This window comes from Theropithecus gelada, chromosome 1, assembly GCF_003255815.1.
Source record: "Theropithecus gelada isolate Dixy chromosome 1, Tgel_1.0, whole genome shotgun sequence".
NCBI lineage: Eukaryota > Metazoa > Chordata > Mammalia > Primates > Cercopithecidae > Theropithecus > Theropithecus gelada.
In genome coordinates, this window is record NC_037668.1 from 108,476,291 (window position 1) to 108,488,941 (window position 12,651).

At 34.3% G+C, this 12,651-nt stretch overlaps 1 long non-coding RNA gene across 1 annotated transcript in view; it reads left to right on the plus strand.

Moving 5' to 3' along the window:
• Nucleotides 1-5,737: 5,737 nt before the first annotated feature.
• LOC112612302 overlaps nt 5,738-12,651 on the plus strand; it is a 112,549-nt gene continuing 105,635 nt past the window's right edge. Inside the window, exons 1-2 of the long non-coding RNA XR_003116840.1 lie at nt 5,738-5,926; nt 10,568-10,615. This is a non-coding gene — a long non-coding RNA (uncharacterized LOC112612302). The remainder of the gene's footprint in view (nt 5,927-10,567; nt 10,616-12,651) is intronic.

Consider the following 12,651-nt stretch of genomic DNA (forward strand, 5'->3'; position numbering starts at 1 on the left):
AAATGGCTCATATTTATAATCCTCTGGAAAGAAAAAGGATTAATTCAGAATGCAGGTGTTAATCTGTTTGGACCATGCCTATGTCTGTATTTCTGTGATACTTACCACATTTATTATTAGTCATTTTATGACTGCTCCTATTAAAATGCAACAACACTATGCCAAGATCAGCACCTTTCTTTCCATGTCACTCTTGAAAGGACTGAGACATACTGTAAAGGAAGAGGAAACTTACCTATCTGCTATTAATGTTTTCTGTTCTTTTGAAGGTATTCTTGCACTAATCACAATCACTGCGTTAGTTTAATACAAAAGAATAATTTTATTACTGTTATTTTTCATTATTTCCATATATCATGTTGAATATTGATATTACAGCAGTCAAAATAACTGTGAAGTGTTTCCCTTGATATCTTGACTCTCATTAGAAAATGATTTAACCCTGCCTTTGCAGACAGACCTGAGTGATAGAGCCTGAATATATCTGGTCGGGCCTTGAACAGCTACATCTACATAACCTAGAAAAATAATTGTTAGAGGCAGAGCATCGTTAATGTCCTATAATTGACTTAGTAGGTTAAGTGACCTCTTAGAAGAATATGAACGTATGAATCAAGCAGTTCTTTTACTCTCATGGGGAAGTTTATTTGCAACAAGAAGTAACTGTTAATGAGCTCCCTAGCTAGCAAAAGCTAGATGTAAAGTATGTAAAACTTCAGAATGCCTAGTACTTCATATAGTAACAACAAAAGTTATGTGTTGAGTTCATTCAGGAGATCTTAATGGATCAACAAAGAATAAGGGAAGCTTGTTTTAAAAGCTGAATAGCAACAAAATTATTTTAGAGTTTTGTATCATGATAATTATAATAAATAGCAAAAATTTTAATGCCTTTAAAGTTTTCACACAAAACACGGAAAGTTTTGAACTGTTTAAAGTGGAAATTCATTATTTCTTCTCTACTACAATTTCACTTGGAATTTGAAGGTACTCAAATCCCATGTTAAAATATTATTAGAATACAAATTGTCATTCAAGGAGGGAATTGGTTTTAATTTAGTAAATAGAAATTTAGTACCCACAATGAGTTAATTTCTGTGCTATGCACTAGGGACACAATGATAAAGAAACCGTGATTTTGTTTGGTGAGGTTTTTACCTCCCATCAAAGAGCTTCCTGTCAAGTGAAAAATTCAATAACTCAGTAGAGTTAATGCCAAGAAGTAAATGCTGTGTTGTGGTTACACTAAGGAAATTATGGAAGTCAGGCCCACTTCTTTTCCTCTACACAGATTGGATCAGCATGAATGATATCACTCTCATCTGCTTTTGTTTTCATGTGGACCTTTGGGCTGGGAGTCTGGTGAGGACTAACTTTTCACTACTCAAGTACAGAGCATATACTTAGCCATGGGTTGGACTGTCGTTTCTGCCTGGAGTTCCTAATCATATAATTTACAAAGACAAAGTTTTTTTAAAAGCCTAATAAATCAAAGAAAGGAGCATGGTTGGCTGAGTCAAAGGTTTGGCAATAGCAACCGCTATGAATAGGAAACTGAATAAAAACATTAAATAGCCATCTGCTAAAATAATAATAAAAATATATTTGTTTCATGTTTAATATGTTTATAACAAGGCCATGAATAAGATGTGTTCAAATCCAGAATTGGTGGAAAGAATATGAGAGTTGGATGCAGAGTTGCTAGCTGCTCTTTTTTTTTTTCTTCTTTTTTTTACTTTTCTACATTTCCTGTAAGAGGTACACTGAAGAGCATCACACTGCTTGATTGGCATCCTCTAGGACTAAATGACTGGTCTACTGAGGCTGAGGCATCAGGTGGCAGAGAATCAGAAGCACTACTATGACTCTTCTCAATATCTGATTTCTGAACCTTCCACTGCTCTAATATAGTTTATATACTTCTAATGTAGTTCTGTATAGTTCAGTGCTACTTAAAGTATAATCTTGCAGTCTCATGAGAGACCTTGTTAGAAATACAAATAATCAAGTCTCACCCCAGACTTAATCAGAATCTTTACTATATGGGCCCTGGAACTTGAATTTTAACAAGCCCTCAAGGTGATTCTGATCCTTAAATTTGTGAAGCATGACTATCAAAGGGCATATGATCCTAAGAATTTATTCTGCCATTCATGAAAGTTCTTGCTCCCCACAATTAATCATCCATTTCTCTATTCCCTATCTATTCCCTAAATTTCTTTTTACTTTTTCCTTTTTTTTGTACAAATTATTCCAATTCTATTACTCATCTTGCTCCCCCTCCATGTCAAAAGACTCTCTCTCTTTCTCTCTCTCTCTCTGTCTCTCTATATGTGTGTGTGTGTGTGTGTGTGTGTGTAGTGCTCCAAAACCATTTCTTATGGTGACCTTTTTCTCTCAGGCTAGTGTATGCACAAGCACAAGTATTTATTTGGAAGGAATCGGAGCTACAAGAAATGGTTTTGGAGCACTTTAATGTTGCTCTTACCCAAATCTGACCCAATTCAGCTGAGGATATTACTATATAAAGCCTATTAAAAGCAGTATAGTTTATTTCAAATATAGGAAACTATATGGAGTCTTTTGACATGGTAGGATAGCCAGATGAGCAATATAATTGGAATAATTTGTCCAAAAAAAGTAAAAAGTAAAAAGAACTTTAGGAAATAGAGAAATGGGTGATTAATTGTGGAAAGTAAGAGCTTTCACAAATGGCAGAATAAATTGTTAGGACCATATACCCTAAATGCTTTTTTGGAACCAATAGAGGATATAACATTATTCATGTATATAAACACACACCTTTAGAAGCAAATGAACATTACCAAGAAGATAAAGCACCAATAAATGCTCAAACTTCTGTATACTTCCTTTAGGAATCAGGAACATAGAAGATCTACATGACACCAAGCAAGAAAGCAAAGCCCAATGACAATCTAGTTAGACAAGGCAAATCTATGCATACTTTTCATTCATTTAGGAAGGATCTAGCAATATCTTACTATGCACCCAGCACCATACTAATTTAGAGAGAGAAGGCAGTGAAGCAAACAGGAACAATTCTTTCTGTCTTCAATTTTAGAGCCTTGTCACTGAGGCAGACACTCTACACCTCTACCCCTCCTCCCTACACCTCTAAAGTACACATTAGGTCATAGACTCTGACGGCAGGGGGACCAGGGTTTGTATTTTTACTCTATCACTGACTAGCTCTTTAACCTTGGACAAATCACATCTTTAAGCTTCAGTGTCTATAATAAAAAGATAATAATAGACCCCAGTATTTGACTTATTGTGAAGATTAAATGATTCATGGTAAATTGCTGACTCATTGCCTAGCACATAGTAAGTACTTAATGTTAATATTTTACTGTATAAGCAGATATACTTTTTTAATTGAAAGAAAAACACAAAGTGTTTTGAGAATATATAACCAAGGAATCTAATTAAGATTCCATACAAATAGTGCAATGTGATACTAAACTAAAACTACCCAGTTTTCTGCATACTTATGCTTTCTGTAAAGTATGTGGAGTTGAGGCTTCCAGGGACTCTATATGAGACTGCCAGCTTTGGCTTTTCTAATCTGACATTAGTAAGGTAACACTGATCAATTCACCCTGGTTCTGAAGCAGAATCGTAACATAAAGGACTGCCTAACTTACATTGCCAGTATGTCCCCTGGTCTTGTTGGCTGGAAATGTTATTTTCATACAACCATTTTCATTTTTTAGTTGAGCAGCATTGAAACTATCCAGATTCCTTGCTGTTTGGCAAATGTTTTAATTGGTTATGTTTTGCTACCCTGGGCACACTATTAGACAAAATTGCAACAAAAGACATCAGTAAAAAGCAGAAAGCTTCAGATTGTTAAAATCGTGAATGTTATTAATACTATTAAAATGCTAATTGCTGTTTAGAGGAGATTCAGTTGCAATTCTAAAGGAGGAAATGCTTAGGCTGCAGGATCTGAGGCATGGATTGTTTGTTCCCTAAAGGGGAGAAAATTCACTTTTGTTTAATTTATATGAACAAGAAGGCATTCCAAGGAGGTACCCTGAAGTGACTGTAGACCTCCTAGGGTCAGAGCCACCTTCAGCTTCACCCCCACCCTAGGTGGTCCTTAATTGCCACTACAGACTGCCTGGCTGGAACTTATTGTTTGCAGTGCACATGACCTTGGATGAAAACTAGAGCGCTATGAATTAATCCCTGTAATATTTTGTGTTTAACATCTGTGTTGTCACCAGCCATTATTCAGAGGATTAAAAAAAAAAAATAGCCAGATCTATCTCCTACTACATTTTTTTTTTAAGTCTACGCTATTGTTTCCCAAGGACTCTCCAAATGGATCACTTATAAATGAGTGAATCCATTCATTTTCTTTATTTTCTGAAACAAAAGTCTACAGAATTTAGGGGATAATAGCAAAACAAAATAAGACAATTTTTTAAATAATAGGAATCCCTCAGATATCTCCATTTCCTCTATCTATATTGCTATCATCTGTCTTTTCTTTTCCAGTATCTCTTTTAAAATAGGGGAGGATTCCAAAGCACATATATCAAAATAAAATGATTTCATGTATCAGTTACGGCTTTATTCATTGACGAAATGTAGTCACCACAGGGAGAAATGTAGCCAACAACTTAGCATCCAGAAATAATACAGAACACTGTGCTGCATTAAATGAAAAATACCTGTAAGAGGAAGTGAGTTAATAAAAATTCAATTACTCAAATGGGAACTTTTCCAAGACCCCAGGGTTAACACCTAGATTAAACTCTCACTCTCACTCTCCCTCTCTCTACACACACACACACACACACACATGCACGCATGCACGTACACACACACCTGGCTTTATTAATTGTCAGAAGTGTTTTAAATACTTCTTTTCCTTTTATATAAATACAAGAGATAAAAGTTACGGCTACAATAGTTTTTATATCATCAACCTGAGAACTAGTTTTACATAGGAAGCTAACAATAACAACAACAATAATCACAAAGATTAGAAAGAAAATGCCAAAGTGTGTTGGACACAACACAGAACACTTGAAGGCAGACCCCAACACTAGGCTGTAAAATTAAGTAATAAACAGTCACTGTAGAGGGCAGAGTGACTCACAGAAGAGGCAGATCATTGGTCTTTGATTTCATACTTCCTTTTTAGATCTTCTCTTAGAGGTTATGGAAAGGAATGATCATCTTGTGAGGCTATTTAGGGAATCTGAACATAAAAGAAAATAGAATTACAGATGGGTGTTAAGAGACCATTTTACTCTACTTCAATAATGTGAAAAACAGAGTAATTAGCACGGAGGAAAAAAAAATAAGTAAATATGGGCCTAGAATACATCCTATACAGAACTTGAAATATTTTTAGAACTCTAATGTGTACTGAATTTATGTGGAGAGAATAATTTCAGAATGATACCATATTTAGCTGGGGAGCCATACAGACTGGGCTCTCTTAGACACTGATTATGGGAAGCAAGAAGTGAGCAGCATGGAAAATAAATGGTAAGAATTTAGTTGGAGGAGGAAGACATCTGGAGGTTTGGCCCCAGTTAAAAATTCATAGGCAAATCCTGCTGGAAAGGGAGTTAGTGGTTTAATGAATAAGTTATTATCTAAACACCAGGAGGTTAAAGGTTAACAGAAAGAACTCCAACAATGATGTCTTAAGTGCTCCTAACTTGACACATAATGTTTAGTTTGTTGCCATTTGTTCTGAGTGTTAGTTTTAAATAGACTATTGACAAATTACAGATTTTTTTCACATATTGAAATTATATTCCAGATGATTTTGAGATTTACTGGTATAATATTCTCCTCATGAGGTAGGATGGAGGGTAAGGGATAGAGAAAAAAGTGTTCTTCTCTGAAATAAATGTGGTGTTTCCTGACAGCATTTGTCAAGGTAAGGCACTGTCTTTAAAATGGGACATCTAGTTTCAATTTACATTATGCTTATTTCTAAGACTTCTATTTTTTTGAGTTTTATGAATTGATTCTCTTTTCCTCTATCATTTATTCAGATTATGACCACATGTGGCACTTTCTTGCCTGGAGTGGTGAAAGTGGGGAAGGAAGAGAAAAGATATCTTACAGTAGTGTCATATAGTAATCCCAATAAGATTGGAGTTTATGAAAAAATCATGAGATAAAACATTATTGTGATATTTCTTATACCAAACTACAATTTTCATTCCCCCAATTATTTTTATGTTTTAAAAATGTTTTTCCCTCTTTTTGTCAAAGGCAGTCTCAATAACAGTTATCATATCTCAATGTTTATGTTCTTAAGGCTTTCAATATTATTAACCAATCTTTCCATTTCTTTAGTAGATCACAAGTTTTAAAGAGTGTATTTTAATATAATACTCCTATTATAGGCCTATAAAATATTTAATTAAGAGAATATAATTTTCTTACTACGTTGCTGTGATTATTCATACCCCGCTCCCTCTTCCCAGAACACTTACTTGCTCCATTAGAATCTTACACAGGACTCTTTCTTTTCCTGTCATAATTCCCATCATAATGTGTTATCTCACAGCCACTTTTTCGAAGTATATTTCCTTAGACTTAATAAGATTAAGAAAAGAGCAGTAACTAAGGCTTCTACCTCTTAATGAAAGCTTCCTTAGCTTTACAAATACCAGACCAGATCTCTGAAGTTACTGCTTGAAAAGACCTGATTCTAAAGCACTTTTATCCACATTTGACTCTCTCGAGGCATTTGTTTTTTTCCACTTCGACTCATTTAATTGCACATGTCCCCAGTCAGACTGCCTAAAGAGAATGACTGTGTCTATCCTGGTCAGTTTTTACTCCGGCACTTAACACAGAGTCTCAAATAATGCAGGCGAATAACAGATATTTGTTTTATTAATTCAGACTGTACATAATGTAGAAAACAGAATCAATCCTCAACATAATCCATTCTGCTTAATTATAAAGTAATAATTTAAAATAACAATAATAATGATGATGATAGTTAACATTTATCAAATCTTCCCTAAGTATCTCAGACTTTTCTAACCATTTTATACAGATTAAATATCACAAGTCTGAGAGGTAAATGTTATTTTAATCTTTACTTTATAGAGGAGAATACTGATCACAGCAAGTTTGAGGACATAGTCTTTAGTCAAACACCTAGTAAGGGGTAGAGGTGATACTGACACTGTGTTAACACTTTTAAGCCTCTGACGTTTTATTTGTAAAGGAACTGCTTAATATATCTAAATAACTAAACCTCCCTTGCATTCCTTTTACTACCTATCATGCAGTAACTATTTCAATGAGATCTTTATTATGCCTTAATATTCTATATTTCTCTTCCTAATTTTCTTTCAGAGAAGTGAACTGTATACAAATTAACTATCTTAATCATTTTCGTTATTATGTATGCCCCTATTCATTTGTTAGAAAACTCTTTTCTCTTAATTATGTTCTTTTCTCACAATAAATTGGTTAAAGCTCAGATTATACATATTGGTTTCTTAATTTCTTCCTGCTAAGATTAACCCATGACTATTTTAGAAACCTTCAGATTTGTCGTTGCAAACTTGAACTGCCTCTGGTTAATTGGTTCCTTCCACAGTTCTTCCTTTCTACCACTGACTTGCAGTTAACTCCAGTTATTGAGCAGCTCCTCACAAAGTTATTTGATCTTTGAATCCCTCTTTTCTGGAATACATGCAATCTGTTATGCTTTAATTAGCAGGATTATCCTAGGCTATACCTGTCTTCTTCACAAACAGAGTTTCTACCTCATATTACTTCTGATGATCAATAACTGGCTTCCTTAGCATCTAACACACTGGAAATTCTGTGTACTTGATCCCATTTTTAACAGTGCCAAATTTAAATAAAATGTAATTTATGTGGCAAGGATATTTATTTTTTTCTATTTTTTAATTAGTTTTATGCTCTCAGTAACTAATAGATCAAGATGCATTTCATACCCCTTAGAAACCTGTAGTTTCTGTGTGGTAGAAGATTTAAATAATATTGTTATTTAGGGAGATGTATTTTTGTTCTAACTGATTTTTTCTCCTGCAAATCATAAAGGCTTTGTAAATCACTCTCAACATTTTATGAAAGTGACTTGCAAAATAAGATACTTAAATGAAAAATCTTAGCTGTCAGCCACCAATAAAATAGGCTGTATTGGCTGGGGTCACTCAGTTGTACAGTGTCATTTGGAAGTGCAGAATCCTTGGAAACTTTTGTTTAGTATCACCAAAAGTTTTGGAAGTCCATATACACATTCCTGATATTGATGCAGACTATCTTTGCAATGGTAAAGTATTTTGCTTGAGACATTGAAGACTTATCTTGTTCTTTAAAACAGTATAGATTGCTTAATTCAGCCAAGATATTTCAAAAGTTGGAAATTATATTCCTCTATACGTGACCAACAATATATTTGTAATTTTGAGTGAAATTTTGTTTCTTACACATGAACTGACAATGCATCTTCTGATCAGTAAAGAAGGCTAAATTTTGTTAACTAAATGCCCACCATGTTAAATCTATTTCTGATATTCGAAACAATTTACAATGTCTTCTACTACTAATTCTAAATGTGTAAAATGCTCTAAAAATGTACATTGAATGCTCATCACTACCTCTAAAACCTGCCTCCATTGATAGCAACCTGATCCATTTCACTATCATTGCTTTCCCATATTACTAGTATGATAACTAGTTGCCTTATTATACCCATGATGTATTCCCTGCAATCTGTTTTCAACATAGAAGTCAAGTGAGTTCATCCCTTCTTTGTCAAAACTCAAGGACTTCCTATCTGAGTAAAAGACAAATTCCTTTTGATGACAAGATTATTTTTATTCTATTCTTATGTAACTTCTTTGACTTCACCTTCTTCTAATTTCCTACTTACTTACTCTTCTCCAGTGCCATTGGCTTACATGTGCCATTTTTTTTATTCCTTTTCTTTTCTTCTTCGTCTTCCTCTTTTTTTTTTTAATAAAAAAAAATTACAGACAAAATTCTTTTCCCTTGTTTTTCTTTCTGTGTAGAATGTTGCTCCCCTCAGAAGGCCCACTTCCTCTCCCACGATAAGAGAGAAAAACAGGAAGGGTAACTTGGAAATAAGTTAGTTTTAGAAGCAGTGAACATGTAATATTTAATAATCGAGGACTGAATTACGATAGCTAGTTCTTAATATATAGGATTATTTTCAATATCAGTCAACATGAAAATTTGAAGATAAATGCTTGATGTGATGTATAATACAGACTATCCTGCTTGATATGTACGCCAATCCCCTTCTAGTGTGTTTTCTTCTGCTGTAAAGACTGGAAAGATTTTTTTATTCTTATTTTTTTGAGACAGAGTCTCGCTCTCCTCCCCAGGCTGGAGTGCAGTGGTGCAATCTCGGCTCACTGCAGCTCACTGCAACCTCCACCTCCAGGGTTCAAGCAATTCTCCTGTCTCAGTGTGGCTATTTTTTTTTTAATTTTATTATTATTTTTTAGATGAAGTCTCACTCTGTTGCCCACATTAGAGTGCAGTGGTGCAATCTCAGCTCACCGCAACCCCCGCCTCTGGGGTTCAAGCATTTCTCCTGCCTCAGCCTCCCGAGTAGCTAATATTACAGGCACGCACTGTCATGCCCGGCTAATTTTTGTATTTTTTTGGTAGAGACAGGGTTTCACCATGTTGGCCAGGCTGGTCTTGAACCCCTGGCCTTAAATGATGCACCCACCTCGGCTTCCCAAAGTGCTGGGATTATAGGCGTGAGCCACTGCTACCGGCCACTAATTTTTGTATATTTTAGTAGTGATGGGGTTTCACCATATTAGCCAAGCTGGTCTTGAACTCCTGACCTCAAGTGATCCATCCCCCTCAGCCTCCCAAAGTGCTGGATTACAGGCATTAGCCACTGTGCCTGGCCAGGATTTTTTTTAACTCAATGTATAGTTTCACTTATAATGATGGTTTTGGAAGTAAGACTTTGATTTGGAGCTTCATAGAATGAGAGGCAGGAGAGGAAGTGTCCATTTTGCTGCTGGAGAGTGAAATATTGGTGTGCAATTCTGAAGTAGCAAATATAGTTACAATGTCCCAATTCTATAGTCAGCCTTCTGATTCCACATCTTGCCTAATCATAGTTGGCTGAGGCAGCAGTTTCCTTGATGGTCAAGTTCTAAAGTGTGGCTTTGTGACTAATTGCCTGTGATGAGTCCCTTTGTCTTTAAAGTAGAACAGATTTTGTTCCCTGTGACACTACTGACTGAAACAGTTGGTGTGTTTTTATAATTTTTTTCTTAAAGTGCAGAAGATTGTATTATCTGTTAAAATATGACTTAATCTTTGTGATCTGAACATGATACAGAACTTTGGGAACATGCCAGCATACAAAAACATTATTGTTTAATCATAACATTTAAACTAACCCTCTACCAAGATAAAAGGATAAGGTGATGTACTAGTAGAGTAGAAATCCACTAGATTGGTTCAAGTTTATAGAGCATAAAGGAGTACTACCTTTTGTAACCTCTTTGATTCTTTTCTGCTTTTGCAGAAGGAAAGGTCAAAAATAAAGCACTGATGGAAACACACGATAAATAAGGTAGGTCTCATGGCTACATGTCATGAGAAAACTACGCACAACATTAGAAAGAGGAAAATGTGTCAAACATATTCAGTTAACTATACTATGTTAAGATTAAAATATACTATTGTGCTGGAAACACAAAACATCAAGTGTTTCACAATATGATAAAATATTTTCATCCTTGCTAGTGACTCAAATAAGTATGTGTTCGTTGCCATTTACAGAAAGGGCATGTCTTGTTATTTCTCAATGTTATGAGTATGTCAAATGCATCTTCACATATGTGCAAATAAAATCTTGAGCAGGTCATCATTTGGACAATGATTTTGTTTATTTTCACAATGGATATGCAAATTTAGTTATACATACATACATATGAACAAAACATACATATAAACAAATCATCATTATCATCATCATCATCATATCTTCCTTAGGTGTTTAATGGGCACCTATTTGCTTTTAATTTCATTATGTAATGGAATTCAGATAAAAAAGCAAATGGCTTCTCATTGTAACCAGCTTGAAGTATGTTTAAAAAAAGAAAACATACATTTTTATTTTATAGTTTACTGGCTGGCTATCTACTATCCACCATCAGGAGTAATAGAACATAATTTAGCATCCTGGAAATTATATCTAAAAAAGATATTGCAGTAATCTATGATGGATATATATGATTTAGTAGAATCACCTGAGACTAAAACATGCGATTTAATATAAAGCAAGATAAACTTGATATGATCATCAACAATGTAATGAAGTTTGAGGCTGAAATGCCAGAATTATAATATTTAAAACAAAAGATAATCATTTTATTATAGTTAAATAATACATTTAGTTCTAAACACTCTATAAGACACACACACACACACAGAGACGGATGGATAGATAGATAGATAGATAGATAGATAGATAGATAGATAGATAGATAGATAGATAGATAGATAGATAGATAGATATTCTCCTGGAATATTTTTAGGCAAGAATAATCAGTATAACTAAAATACCTGAAACTCTGAAAGCTTGCTTTGCCCAGAAAAAGGAAGGTGATGGTAGAAAGGATCAGGAAATAGTTGCCAGGTATGAAAGCAATTTGACATGTTTAGTCTCAATTAAAAAAAAATAATAACTTTCTCTTAGAGATGTCAAGAAGTAAAATATACTTAATCAAAGGATAAGCTATCTGTCAGAGGAGCTGTTCAAGCAAAATTTATTTGACAAGTGGGTTGAAATGATTCAAAGGAAAAGACCGACCTCTGAAATCTGTGGGACCAAATGAACTTTAATTTCCCTTTCAACATCAAAATACTATGCTTTTGAAATGCACATTAAAATAAGCATACAAGTCAATAAATGCCAGTCACCAAATAATTTGTAAGTGCTAAGAGAGTTTAGAGACGGGAGAGAAAATAACTTCTATGGTGGAAAAAAAGCCTCTAAAAAGTAATGGGATTTTAATTGGACGTTTAGGGGAAAAGAAGAAGAGTACATGTTGCAAATATTCCAATAAAGGGAAGACGTTTGATCAAAGATAAGAAAAACCCAAATATGTGTGGAATTTTCAGGGGAAAAAAATGATAAAATGTTCCGTTTGTACAGTTTATACCAATTTTCAATATTCAAAACAAACATTACACATTTTATTCTCATAATGCCCCTGGAAGGAAATAATGTTACCTACACTGAAAAAAGAAACAAAATCTTAGGCTGGTCACAGTAAAACTACAACTAGGACCTGTACTTTCTAACTTGCTTACAAGTGGTCATTCATTCTACTCTATCTTAAATGACATTCCATGGAGCAGAGTGTATTTTTTTTTTCATAGTAGATGTATATATGAGTCATACATCTTGGAACTTGCAAAGAAGTTCTAAATTTTGAGCACTGAGTAATACATATTTATTGTTCCACAATTGACTATGTGTTTGCATGTGAAATATGTTTCTTTGAAAATATTCTTTGAATCCAGTTATTTCAAAGACGAATAAATTATATGCCATTATGGCTTCCTTCATATCGCATGTACAGCTATTATAAAATCTTCTTG